The sequence below is a fragment of the Protomyctophum parallelum genome (assembly GCF_964188405.1).
Source record: "Protomyctophum parallelum genome assembly, chromosome: 9".
Classification (NCBI taxonomy): Eukaryota; Metazoa; Chordata; class Actinopteri; order Myctophiformes; family Myctophidae; genus Protomyctophum; species Protomyctophum parallelum.
The window spans coordinates 627,084-642,307 of NC_139706.1; positions in this window are offsets into that span (position 1 = coordinate 627,084).

Consider the following 15,224-nt stretch of genomic DNA (forward strand, 5'->3'; position numbering starts at 1 on the left):
TCTCCCTCTGACCCGCTCTCTCTCTGGGCGTGCGACACTGTGAGTCGAGATTTTTACTCAGACCACACACACTTTGAACTGCGATAGCGGGCAAACCGTGCAACGTATTTGAATTCCGTCTGAACCACAACAAAGTTGATGGCCTCGTGTGCTGTTTAAGGTTTAAATCGTGTTTCTACGTAACAGTATGCCAGAGCAATGTGGCTCCAAAGTAAAGTGTCATTTTCTGTTTTTACCCGCGTTTCCCCATTGACTTTGCATGGGGCATTTTTCGCGTCGTTTATTGCGAATTACGTCGGCACGGTAACCCAAAACGGAAAGAAAAGCACAAGCACACCATTCCCGGCCGAGCCGCACGTTTCGATGTATATATTGTGGGGCTTTGGTAAACCGTGCGGCCGGCCATAGACGTCAAAGTTTCGTGTCTTGATTACGATTACGATGATTCTGGGTGCCTGCCATGCAATGGCAAAAACATGCTAACATGCTAATGCTAACATGCTAATGATATCATGCAAACATGCTAATGCTAACATGCTAATGCTATCATGCTAACATGCTAATGCTATCATGCTAACATTCTAATGCTAACATGCTAATGCTATCATGTTAATGCTATCATGCTAACATGCTAATGCTAACATGCTATTATAATGCTAACATGCTAATGCTATCATGCTAACATGCTAACATGCTAATGGTAACATGCTAACATGTTAATGCTATCATGCTAACATGCTAATGTTAACATGCTAATGTTATCATGCTAACATGCTAATGCTAACATGCTAACATGCTAATGCTAACATGCTAATGCTATCATGCTAACATGCTAATGCTATCATGCTAACATGCTAATGCTAACATGCTAATGCTATCATGCTAACATGCCCGCGTTTCCCCATTGACTTTGCATGGGGCATTTTTCGCATCGTTTATTGCGAATTACGTCGGCACGGTAACCCGAAACGGAAAGAAAAGCACAAGCACACCATTCCCGGCCGAGCCGCACGTTTCGATGTATATATTGTGGGGCTTTGGTAAACCGTGCGGCCGGCCGTAGACGTCAAAGTTTCGTGTCTTGACTACGGTTATTATTCTGGGTGCCTGCCATGCAATGGCAGAAACACAGGTTGAAATCCGCGACCAATACTTAATTATCGTCGTAGTCAAGACACGAAACTTTGACGTCTATGGCCGGCCGCACGGTTTACCAAAGCCCCGCAATATATACATTGAAACGTGCGGCTCGGCCGGGAATGGTGTGCTTCTGCTTTTCTTTCCGTTTCGGGTTACCGTGCCGACGTAATTCGCAATAAACGACGCGAAAAATGCCCCATGCAAAGTCAATGGGGAAACGCGGGTAAAAACAGAAAACGACACGTTACTTTGGAGCCACATTACTCTGGCAAACTGTTACGAAGAAACACGATTTAAACCTGGTTCAGACGGAATTCGATTACGTTGCACGGTTTGCCCGCTATCGCAGTTCAAAGTGTGTTTGGTCTGAGCAAAAATCTCGACTCACAGTGTCGCACGGCCAGAGAGAGATGGCGGGTCAGAGGGAGAAGCCAATGTGAAAACTGTAGCGAAATTCTCTGAACAAATCGTCCTCACGGCCAAAATATTAACTTTACACGCATGGGTTTCGGTAATTCTGTAGCCACACTCGTCCTCTTTCACCCAATGTCACAACCACAGCCCAGATTCATACGGTACGTGAACTACAGCCCTGAAAGCGACAGGTGTACCATCATAATGTGTCATACAACTCCATGTTAAATGCCTGAATGAGACAGCAATTTTTTCATCACAAACACAATTTCTTAACTCGCTCTCATAACCACGTTTTTTATCGTACCAATACCACGATCGCACACGGCGTACCTCAATGTCTCGGGTCACTCACGGCGAAAACAAAAATCGCATTTGACGTTTACTTTTTGCGATAGAGCAATTTGTTCGGACATACGTTCTCTCACTGAGTCAGTGTGGTTTTAACTTTCAATAGTGTTTGCGTTCGCATAGACTAGCTCTAGCCCAGGTGAAATTGATACTTTGTTAATGATTCAAGCCTCTCAAACACGCGCACACACGAACGCACATGCACACATGTGCACGCACACACACACATTGAAAGTCAATGGAGAAAATCGGGGAAACACGTAACTCTGTCATTTCTCGACCGTTTCAGAAGCAGGGCGGCTCGCCGGAACCGGGCCGCCCCCCTGAACGAAACCAAATGGACCCTTACAGCTCAGACATCTTAGCATTAGCATGTTAGCATGATAGCATTAGCATGTTAGCATTAGCATGTTACTATTAGCAAGTTAGCATTAGCAAGTTAGCATTAGCATGTTAGCATTAGCATGTTAGCATTAGCATGTTAGCATGATAGCATTAACATGATAGCATTATCATGTTAGCATGTTAGCATGGTAGCTTTAGCATGTTAGCATATTAGCATTAGCATGTTAACATGTTAGCATTAGCATGTTAGCATTGGCATGTTAGCATTGTTACGACCTGGCTCTTGGGCCATAACAAAGGAGGAAGACACACGGCTGTTTAAAAGTGCACAAACCAATATTTATTTACATTATAACAAACTTAATACGAATCAAACAAACAATACTACTGTTCTAAGGTGGAGTGTGTTATTCAGTAGATCAGTAGTGTAAGTGAGTGGATGTGTGGTGGGTGTAGTGTGGGGTGTTGAATGGTGCAAAGATGCTGCTGCTCTCATGGAAGGAGAGAGAGACTGAGCGTGGCCAACGCCCAGCCATTTATAGTGCACCTTGGGAACACTGGCCAGGTGCTCCCAATGCACCTGATCAGCAACTCAGAACCTGTGGGAAGCCAAATGCATAGGTCTACACAGGAATACACACAGGCCCTAGTAGCCCAACTACAGGGGCTGTGACACCCTCCCCCTACAAAGCGAGGACCCTTAAGGGACCGAGACACTCATCCATCATCCAATCCATCTCATCCAATAACCAAAATATCATTTAGCATAGAAAATCATATTACTTCGAAAATGTGACCAAAGTCTGTTTGACTGATGTTTGTTTTTCCCACACCAAACCGAACCGTTTGCGCAGACTTACCCCCCCCCCCCCTAATTTAGATGCAAACAGCAAACCAATACAAATACAAAATAGAGCACAAAATGTGTTTGCTGAAGTTTAAAATACTTTTAACCGTGGCAGCTATCTGGCTGAGGGGCAGGTAACCGTCAGCTCTAGCCCTAATGCACAACAGCACCAGCTTGTTTGGAGCTCCACCTCTCAGAGGCGGAAGGCCAGCTGAGACCATCGTCCCCCCCAGCATATAAAACTACCACACTGTGGCATGACGTTTCACCACCTAAAGCTGCCAGCTTTGACACACCAGTGACCAGTTTACCACAAGGCAAACAAAGACATACACATTTTAACAATCAGCAATAACACAAAAGTGCTATAGTCAATTCATCATTTATTATTTTTAAGGATGGGAATCTGCGCAAACCATACACTTGCCAAACCAACTTAACCAAACCAATGTAACCAACGTACCAGACATAGTTTACCTAAGATTACTATAAACCAACATTAAGACAATTACTCAAAATTAATTTCAGCCCAACCAATTCAATCTGCACCCAGCACACCAGGCCTTCTATCAGCAACTAAGATTACCGGTATTCTTGAAGCATTTAAGAATAGAGGAACAGGGATATAAGGTAGATACAAGACAGAAACAGGCCAGATTTGAAAACGACAAAACACAGTTCATGTTGTCCAACATAACTCTCCCTCACGACATTTTCTGATCCAACATACAAAATCCAGTCATTCAGTACCCTTTAATAAGGCCAACCTGAATAAAACAGAGGGTGGAGGCTCCTCCCAGTTCACCGGGAGTGTGCGCACAAAGCCCCACACCTATCCATCCAGCATTGCCCTTGACCAAACCCACCTCCCCAACCGACCCATGTGTCAGAAGGACAGGGGAAACGAACACTGCCTCTTAGCCATTACGGCCTGATGAGACAAATCACATAGTAGACAGGATAAAACCAAAATCTACACCGCCAACCATCTACAGCCTGACAGATACAACATTGTCTCCCAGCTGCACCAGCCTGGTGAAGACTACTCCTGCCATTTCCAATTTTAAACAGCTCCCACACGGAGCTCTCACAAGATACATACGTACTGACAACAAAATGATGGACCAACCATTTCAGACAGAAAACTATGAGGACAAGTGAATTACAATTCACAATTACAATTGACAATTAATTCACAATTAATCAACACACAAAAACTAACAAACAAATGCTCTCTCTCCAACCCTGCAAAGCCAGGACAGATATGACAGGCGTGCCTACAGGTGCGGTGATCCCCCTACCTCAGCTGCCTAACCAAAAACTAAACTGACTCACTTGCCCTGGTCTTCAGTGGCCCTCCTGAGTCCCCCATACCGACAAGGCATCCCAGTGGTACCACCCTGTCCCATCTTGTGTGGAACAGTATCTACAAAGACAAATCAACAAATTAAAAAAAAAATACAGCGAGTCCCACAGGGGGAAACACCATTAATCCTATGCAGGGACCACCAAGCCTCAGACAAAACACACTTGTCACACCCATCCTAACTTCTAACACTATAGCAAATACACATGACATGACCAGCATCAAACCAAATATCTTATATACATAACCAAACTGAACCAACAAATACTACCACCAAAACACTTTAACTACCGTGCACCTCCTCCTAATGCCAAAATATTATGACAAATTTAGTAATCTACAAGTTCAAACAAAACAGGAAGTTAGTTACTTTACCTGTTAACGTCACAACCAATCCGAGTTCAAATCACGAGCCCCCCATGTTGTCTAGGGGTATGATTCTCGCTTGGGGTGCGAGAGGTCCCGGGTTCATATCCCGGACGAGCCCCCATGTTACGACCTGGCTCTTGGGCCATAACAAAGGAGGAAGACACACGGCTGTTTAAAAGTGCACAAACCAATATTTATTTACATTATAACAAACTTAATACGAATCAAACAAACAATACTACTGTTCTAAGGTGTTATTCAGTAGATCAGTAGTGTAAGTGAGTGGATGTGTGGTGGGTGTAGTGTGGGGTGTTGAATGGTGCAAAGATGCTGCTGCTCTCATGGAAGGAGAGAGAGACTGAGCGTGGCCAACGCCCAGCCATTTATAGTGCACCTTGGGAACACTGGCCAGGTGCTCCCAATGCACCTGATCAGCAACTCAGAACCTGTGGGAAGCCAAATGCATAGGTCTACACAGGAATACACACAGGCCCTAGTAGCCCAACTACATGCTATGTTAGCATGATAGCATTAGCATGTTAGCATTAGCATGTTAGCATGATAGCATTAGCATGTTAGCATGATAGCATTAGCATGTTAGCATGATAGCATTAGCATGTTAGCATTAGCATGTATGCATGATAGCATTAGCATGTTAGCATTAGCATGTTAGCATGTTAGCATGCTAGCATTAGCATGTTAGCATGTTAGCATTAGCATGTTAGCATTAGCATGTTAACATGATAGCATTAGCATGCTAGCATTAGCATGTTAGCATGTTAGCATTAGCATGTTAGCATTAGAATGTTAGCATGATAGCATTAGCATGTTTGCATGATAGCATTAGCATGTTAGCATTAGCATGTTAGCATGATAGCATTAGCATGTTAGCATTAGCATGTTAGCAGCATGTTAGCATTTTACCATGATATCATGTTAGTATTAGCATGTTAGCATGTTAGCATTAGAATGTTGGTGGCAACGTAATGCGCAATGAACTATGACAAAATACCTCATTGAAAGTCAATGGGGAGACCTGGCTCACATGTAACCAAATGGACCCTTCTGAGAGGCTAAATGTCATCAAATGGTGGTCCGTGGCTCAAATGCTGCACAGACTTGGCGAGCTTCAGGCACCCAGTAAAATTTCTTGAAATTTTGTTTCTAGTCGTAATAATAATCGTAAATGTTCCGAAACTTTGACCGCTATGGCCGGCCGCACGGTTTACCAAATCCCCACAATATATACATCGAAACGTGCGGCTCGGCCGGGAATGGTGTGCTTGTGCTTTTCTTTGTGGTCCCACTAAACAACTCGAAAAATGCCCCATGCAAAGTCAATGGGGAAACGCGGGTAAAAACAGAAAACGACACGTTACTTTGGAGCCACATTACTCTGGCATATTGTTACGTAGAAACACGATTTAAACCTCAAACAGCACACTAGGCCATCGACTTTGTTGTGGTTCAGACGGAATTCAAATACGTTGCACGGTTTGCCCGCTATCGCAGTTCAAAGTGTGTTTGGTCTGAGCAAAAATCTCGACTTAGAGTGTCGCACGCCCAGAGAGAGAGCGGGTCAGAGGGAGAGGCCACTGTGAAGACTGTAGCGAAATTCTCCGAACAAATCGTCCTCACGGCCAAAATATGAACTTTACACGCATGGGTTTCGGTAATTTTGTAGCCACACTCGTCCTCTTTCACCCAATGTCACAACCACAGCCCAGATTCATACGGTACGTGAACTACAGCCCTGAAAGTGACAGGTGTACCATCATAATGTGTCATAAAACTCAATGTTAACTGCCTGAATGAGTCAGCAATTTTTTCACCACAAACACAATTTCTTAACTCGCTCTTATAACCACGTTTTTTATCGTACCAATACCACGATCGCCCACGGCGTACCTCAATGTCTCGGGTCACTCACGGCGAAAACAAAAATTGCATTTGACTTTTACTTTTTGCGCTAGAGCAATTTGTTCGGACCGTATGTCTGAACAAATCCTCTCATTGAGTCAGTGTGCTTTTAACTTTCAATAGTGGTGCATTTGCATAGACTGGCCCAGCTGAAAATGATACATTGTTAATGATTCAAGGTGAAGTTGACCACATCTCACACACGCACGCACGCACACGCGTGCACATGCACACATGTGCACGCACACACACACATTGAAAGTCAATGGAGACAATTGGGGAAACGCGTAACTCTGTCATTTCTCAACCGTTTCAGACGCGGGGTGGCTCGCCAGAACCGGGCCGCCCCCCCTGAGCACACACACACACACACACGCGCACACACACACACACACACACACACACACACACACACACACACACAAACCCTGTCTTCCTATTGGCTGGCCTTTACACAGCTCCAACTATTGTTTACAACATGCTACAGTAGACCATCAAGAGGAACAAGCTGTAATGGCTTAATTGCTTAAGCCCCGCCCCTCTGTATTCCTATTGGCTGGCCTTTACACAGCTATAACTTTTGTTTGCAACATGCTAGTCTTGAAACTTGCTCCATGCACTTAGACCAAGTTGACCACCTCTCACACACGCGCACACACGGACGCACATGCACACATGTGCACGCACACACACACATTGAAAGTCAATGGAGAAAATTGGGGAAACACGTAACTCTGTCATTTCTCGACCGTTTCATAAGTAGGGCGGCTCGCCGGAACCGGGCCGCCCCCCTGAACGAAACCAAATGGACCCTTACAGCTCAGACATCTTAGCATTAGCATGTTAGCATATTAGCATTAGCATGTTAGCATGTAAGCATTAGCATGTTAGCATTAGCATGTTAGCATGATAGCATTAGCATGATAGCATTAGCATGTTAGCATTAGCATGTTAGCATTAGCATGTTAGCATGATAGCATTAGCATGTTAGTATTAGCATGTTAGCATGTTAGCATTAGCATGTTAGCATGATAGCATTAGCATGTTAGCATTAGCATTTTAGCATGATATCATGTTAGTATTAGCATGTTAGCATGTTAGCATTAGCATGTTAACATTAAAATGTTAGCATGCTAGCATGTTAGCATGTTAGTATTAGGTTGTTAGCATGTTAGCATTATAATATTGGTGGCAACGTAACACTTGGACTGACAATCCCAATTTTTTTGTTTGGGTAACAAATTGGCATTTTTTTAATTCATCGTTTTAACATACAAGAAAGATCTGGTCGTTTGAAAAGATGTTTTTTTTTTTTTCATTGATAGTGTATTCTCTCGAATCGCCACCAGATGGCGGGAAAGCACCATTATGCTGATTTTGGCCAAAATAGACGAATCTTCCTAAGTCACTTCCGGTTCAACGATCAACAACATCCTGTAGTATTTTGACCCTAGTCAATAGCTTGGCTGGTCCGGATTGCTAAGCTAATGCTATATTTTTCATAACTAAGTCAAATTAACCTCAAATCAACCCCAAAAGATCGCAAAATATCAATTTTTTTACAGCGACGCACATAGACGGCGCGCGTGCACGATAGCGCACGATCACGCGGATTTTGGCCATTTTTTGGTAAATTACATCCAACATTAGTGATATTAGCGAAAAAATATAAATTTTTGCTCTTTTGAACCCGCGATAACTGATATTGATTGTCATTCAGTTTTTTCCGTTAACGGGAGGTTTAGATTTTTATATTAATTCAGTTTTTTCCGTTAATTGTAGGCCAGGGGTTAATAATGCGCAATAAACCCAGACAAAATACCCCATTGAAAGTCAATGGGGAGACCTGGCTCACATGTAAACAAATGGACCCTTCTGAGAGGCTAAATGTCATCAAATGGTGGTCCGTGGCTCAAATGCTGCACAGACTTGGCGAGCTTCAGGCACCCAGAAAAAAATCTTGAAATGTTGTTTCTAGTTAAATATGTGTTGCGGATTTCAACCTGTGTTTCTGCCATTGCATGGCAGGCACCCAGAAAAACAATGATTACGACGGCCCGCCAAAATAAAATTTGTTTGACTAAATCAACTAGATTTAGTCGACTGAAACTAGACTAACACTAAGACATTCCAGGTGACTAAAATGTGACTAAAACTAAATAAACTATTCAAGAGACTGAGTAAAACAAAAACAACACTGTTCTCCACCACACCTGGGGGAAACCTAAGCACCATAAACGGTGTGATCAGAAATAGCTGTCCACAAAAATGCTGCGTTCGGGGCACGGTGGCACAGTTGGTAGTGCTGTCGCCTGACAGCTAGAAGGTCCTGGGTTCGATTCCCGCTGGGGACGCTGTGGGTGCTGAGGGCGTGTTCCCTCCTCCACGTCATCAGTGCCCATACCCGAGGCGGGGTTGGAAAAAGGGCCTTTCTGTGTGGAGTTTACATGTTCTCCCCATGTCCCCTAGGGTAGGTACCCTCACATGTTCTCCCCGTGTCCCCTAGGGTAGGTACCCTCAACATGTTCTCCTTGTGTCCCCTAGGGCAGTGTTTCTCAACCTATGTACCGCGGCACTTTACTGTGCCGTTTGATCTGTCCAGGTGTGCCGCCTGATTTGTCAGAAAGTAACACTAAGTTAGTGTTACTTTCTGTCAAAATCAGGCGGCACACTAACCCTCCCCCGAAAGCAATATTATAGCTACTGGGCTGCAGGCTTCCTATTGTTGCGTTGTCACACGTCTAACCATTAGACGTGCGATAACAACAACACGGAACAATAGACTCTAACGACCCTCGGCCATTGAAATGTTAATGGTTAGATGCATGCAGAAGACGCTACATTTCGCTCCCTCCAGAAAGACAGGAGCGCGCAGAGCGCATTTGCACGTAGACAGCAGACACATACATGTCCCGACCCAAACATTGAGGAGCTAAAGTAAACGTGACGTTGTTGTGATTAAACATAATGTGCCACGAAGAATAGCTGTCAAAATAGCTGTCCATAGATGTCCAAACATGATCGCCTCGTCCAACAAAATATATCTCCCTCCCTCCACAGAAGCGCAGTAATGCCTGATTTATTCTTCGTCGTACACGTGTTATGCTTGCATGCTGAAAATGGCTGATCAACAAGCTCACAACGCGTTGTGGACGCAACACGTTGTGAGCTTGTCGATCAGCTATTTTTAGCACGTGGAAATATGCAGGCTGTGAGAACTGAGACCCTTCACAATAAAAGCATGCAGCTTTCACAAGATGGCCCATAATAAAGACAAGGAAAAGGATTAAGGAATTAATTTGGATAATGGTAATGGAGATATTGTAAAAGTTGTCACTTTATTAATCCCAACACTGTATGTATGTATATGTATATAGATAGGCCTAGGTGTGCCCCGATATTTTTAGGCTATGAAAAGTGTGCCCTGGAGCAAAAAAGGTTGGGAAACACTGCCCTAGGGTAGGTACCCTCACAAAAAACATGCAGTAATCCTGGTCTAAACTACCTCCCCCTGGCCAGCCGGGGCGCCTGATGGAGGGGAAAGGAACTGGTTGGAATAACGTGTTCCTTCCACACGCTACGTCCAACCAGGGAAACTCCCCCATGTCAAGGTGTAAGGAGCAACTTGGACACTCAGGCATGAAGGAAGCTCAAGAGTTCAAGTCCGTTGCTCTCCCCAGGTTGGCGGAGGGTGTGTAGAGCCCAGGATCACATTAGATCATTGACACAGAGGTGAAAAATGGGTTACAAAAAACGTGGGATAAAAAATATATAAAAATAATGCTGCGTTCACATTGGCAGATGCAAAGCTACACTGTGCATCTTTGTAGCTGAAGTTCATACCGGTCAACGTGATCAGAAATCGGGGGCCGATCACATAATTATATTGCTTGACCCCGTCTTATCGCTGCTTGCAGCTATATTTTCTTCTTCATCTTCTTCTTCTTCTCCTTTAGCCAAAAATAGCAGTTCTGGCTGAACCCGTCGGTTTTCGCGGAACTTGGCATTATGGTATAGAGGGCTATGCCAAACGGTGAAGACATGAAGCCCATTGGCCAAAGGGTGGCGCTATAGCACTCAAGTGAAATATATTAAAAAGGAATAGCTCATGAACCTGACAGTCAACGGACTCCCTCTTTACCAAGCGTTTCCACCATGTAGGTTCCGCCTCGCATAGATCATACACGCCCATTTAATCTGTGATGACGTGATGATGTAGATAATCTTATTCTGTCCGATGGATCCACTGGTTAATAAGTAGCAATCTGTAGGATATCCTTTTCTCACGTATAATAAGAAAGTTAATTTATTCCTTTAGGTTCAAGACTAAAGGCTAATAAAACTTGGCAAGAATATTATAAAAGCCATTTTTATTGAACAATATTATTGTTCACTCACTCACCTTTGCAGATGTACTGTAGCAAGGATGGGCTGAAGGATGGGCTGAAGCCTATGCACGTGCCTGATAAAAATAATATTATGAGATGTGCAGTCGGTTTTCGTGAAACTTGGCAATGGTAGACAGGTATGTGAAACGGTGAGAACTCAAAGCCCACGGCCATTGGCCAAAGGGTGGCGCTATAGCACTCAATGGAAAATGCAAACTTTGAACAGGTATAGCTCCGTTTGATCGTCAACAATAAAACTTGGATAGACATATGCGTCTCCTCATGTCGAACAACTTTCGTGTTCTGCCTTTTGACCTCTGACCCTGGCTAGCAGTAGATGGCAAACCCAGAGCTGCCATGTCTCAACCTTTGAGTGTGACAGTCACGCAATTTAACCCTTTACCACGCACCACGCCACACATGCCATTTCACACGCATTATAATGATAAATAACATTTTTCTCTGCGGCTCCGCCGCGTAATAACGCACGCTCATGTGTGCGTCCTCACAAACGGTAAAATAGCCGATCTGCATTCAGTGCTGATATATGCAGGAGGGTAAACAGTGGACCAAATCGTCAGCAGGGTCCCTGACTGTGTGACGCATGAAAAAGAGCCATGCAGAGTTTAACATCGCTTCGAAATATTTTTCATGGAAGACAATATAGCCCCCACAAGTTACAACAAGTGAGTAAGTGACCTGTGACTATCTCTCTTCTATACTGGTGTGTGGCGTCTCTTGCGTGATATGAGGAAATGGAACGGTGCCATAGCCCGTGCACATTATAGGGACAAAGTTGTGTGTGTGTGTGTGTGTGTGTGTGTGTGTGTGTGTGTGTGTGTGTGAAGTGAAGTGAAGGGGGAGGGGCCGCATCGCGACTTGTTTCTGTTCATAGAGAGAGAGAGCCCACAGATGTGTTTGAACTAAGAAAATGTAAAAATAAGGAATTTTCCCACATTCCAGTTTTCTGACATATTCCCCAATTTCCACTGAGATTATGGGGTAAATGAATGTGGCCAGACCCATCTTCTCTTTCTGTCATAGTGACATTGTCCTGCATCAGATCATGTCCAAATCAGGTTCTCCAATGTCCAGTAGCCTCTTCAGTTTTTTGAAGATTTTTTGCAACCACTTCCTTACGGAGCTATGTGTGTGGCTGGCTGGGTCTGAGCACTATGTGTGTGGCTTGCTGGCGGGCTGGGTCTGAGCACTATGTGTGTGGCTTGCTGGCTGGCTGGGTCTGAGCACTATGTGTGTGGCTTGCTGGCTGGCTGGGTCTGAGCACTATGTGTGTGGCTTGCTGGCTGGCTGGGTCTGAGCACTATGTGTGTGGCTTGCTGGCTGGCTGGGTCTGAGCACTATGTGTGTGGCTGGCTGGCTGGGTCTGAGTACTATGTGTGTGGCTTGCTGGCTGGCTGGCTGGGTCTGAGGAGCATGGATAGATAGGTAGATATCTTTTTCATTTCTACTTTAAGCATGAGGAGGCTGTCAGTGCAGGGAGAGCAGCTGGCATGGAGGTGAAGACATCAGTGTTAAGGTTAAATATCAACGTTAAAACGGGCCAAATTTACATTAAAAAAAGCCAATTAAGCCACATTAAGACACTAGAGTCTCACTCTTGACATTTTCTGAAATATGGCAGCCCTGACTTTACTATTTTGATTATAATCATTGTGTGGACATTTGAGACATATTACAAAGATGCCCCCGCCAGCCCGCCTCTCTGCAATGAACTGCAGTGTCCAGGATTACAGTGCCCTGTCAATGCCGGTTGTTGTTTGTAGTTTGTAATCATCTCTCTTATCATGATATGATGACTCGCTGTACGGCTGTAGTGCATGTGTGTATGTGTGTGCAACCTGGTCGCAGGCCAACTCGTTGAAATAGAACGGACTGGTACACTGCCGTTCCGTTCATAGAATACTAGTAGGTACCGCAGTCCGTTCATATCATACTAAAAGTCCCACCAGTGAAACCTATGGATTCGTGTCCCGGATGATGTCACGTGACTTAAAAAAAAACCCACACCGCAAGTCCGTTCATAGCGTACTATTATGCCCACCATTGAAACCTATAGGTTAAAAAAATTAAAAAAAATGAAACGATCCAAGCTGATATCGCTTCTGTCGTGCATTTTTATGTATGTATGGTATTGTATTTTAATAAACATAATTGTTATTGACTTTTTGTAATTAATTTTATAACATTTAAGGCTCCGCCTGTAATACATATTTGGGCATGGCTATGAAGCCATCGTTTACTTCCTCCACATTTGGCCCTTACTTCTACATAAACGTTCATCTTTAGGCTTATCCCAAGGCCATAATTGTTACAATATTTGACGGGCTCACGGAAGTACCCGTTCCTTCCGTATTGTTTAATAAAAAGCATTTTAATCGGATCGAACGCAACTTTCTAAAAGAACGTTCACTGTATCAGCATGCAGTACACCTACTAAACGATAGGGTCGTAGTTGAAAGAAATAGGAAGAAATGGCCATCGATCGGATTAAAATGCTTTTTAATTGAACAACACGGAAGATATGGTTAATTCTGCGGGCCCGCAAAGCATTTTAACATCCATAGGGTAAGCACTTAATTTTTTTGGATGCAGACGTAATCCACTCTTCCAGGTGCTGTCGATATGAAATGAGCAACACGTAACTTTTCAACGAAATTAACAGACTTCGCTCCCAGACCACGATAATAATAATTATTATTATTAGTTGATCGACCGTACATAATTGTAACATCAGTGGGCATGGGTTAATAACCTTATATTTGAAATCCACACGGAATATGTAGATATTGATGTTTTTATTGTATTATTTAATTTATTTTAATTTTGGGCGAAAACCGGAACCCGGAAGCATTCGCTTGTTTGACTACAGGTAGGCTACAGTAGCCACAGGACAGGTACAGTTTGCAGAATTACAGTACATTTCAAGCACAACTCTACTCCTTCGTTGGCTGGGGAAAGGTAAGATTATATGTTTGTAACAAAGTCACGATATCAATGTATTTTTTGTGTCCGTCTTTTTTCTTTTTTTACCTCACGTTAAATGATGGGGCCATGTGATCTAATACAGGTTAGAACGTTAGAGTATATAGATATTTAAGATATATATACACTATGGTTAGAACTAACTAACTAGCTTTAGCATACTAGCTGCTAGTGTGAGAGGGCTTCTGGACAACAACGCAAGTTAGCAATAGCAGCTGCAATTTGACGTTACTGTAAACCTTCTTTTAAATCCAAAGCTCCTTTTGTTTACAATGTACAACATGCATTACACACTACAAGAAGACCAAATGCAACCACTCCAATTGAGTTCGTTGTATGAGTTATATTGTATTAATAAAATTGCATGCTATTCATAACAACTCTTTACATAGTGCTGCTTTAAGTATGTTTTGTTTTGTTTGTTTTGTTTTTCCCTTAAAAAGTGAGAATGCCGAACCGACGCACATGCCCTCATTGCAAAGCCAAAGTGGCATGTGGGCATAGATCCTGCCCAGTTCCAGAGGTAGGTCATACAGGATAGCCAATCCCCATTTTCATACATTAATATGACCAGAACATCCATTATACGTTCAAATGAACTTACATTTTGGCATTAAATACCCCAGTCTTTGTTGAGAAATACTGTGATGAGTTATTAAAAAAACCCAAAAAAAAAAACATTTATTTATTACACCAAGCATTCACCAATGGTCATTATATTCTGTATTTTCTAAACATCTCTCAACTGATGGATAGGTACCTGTTGAAATATAATTGGACTCTTTTTTATAAATTGCATCATATTATTGCTAAAATTGGATATCGAGTCTGTTAGTATTCAACTGTCACTATGGTTATTGAGATTATCCATATTTTGTTATTAATTCATGAAAACGGCAGCATCTCCACTAGCATTGCATTAATGACAACTTATGGCTTTATTGCTGTGGCCAGACAATGGACTTTGGCACGGGTTTCCCAAAGCGATTTGAGAAAAATTGTAGCTCACATTCACATTCATAGAGGCCCTTTGTAGCGGCAAAACTGTTTCCTGAAAGCCTTCTTAGCCTATACGCAGACC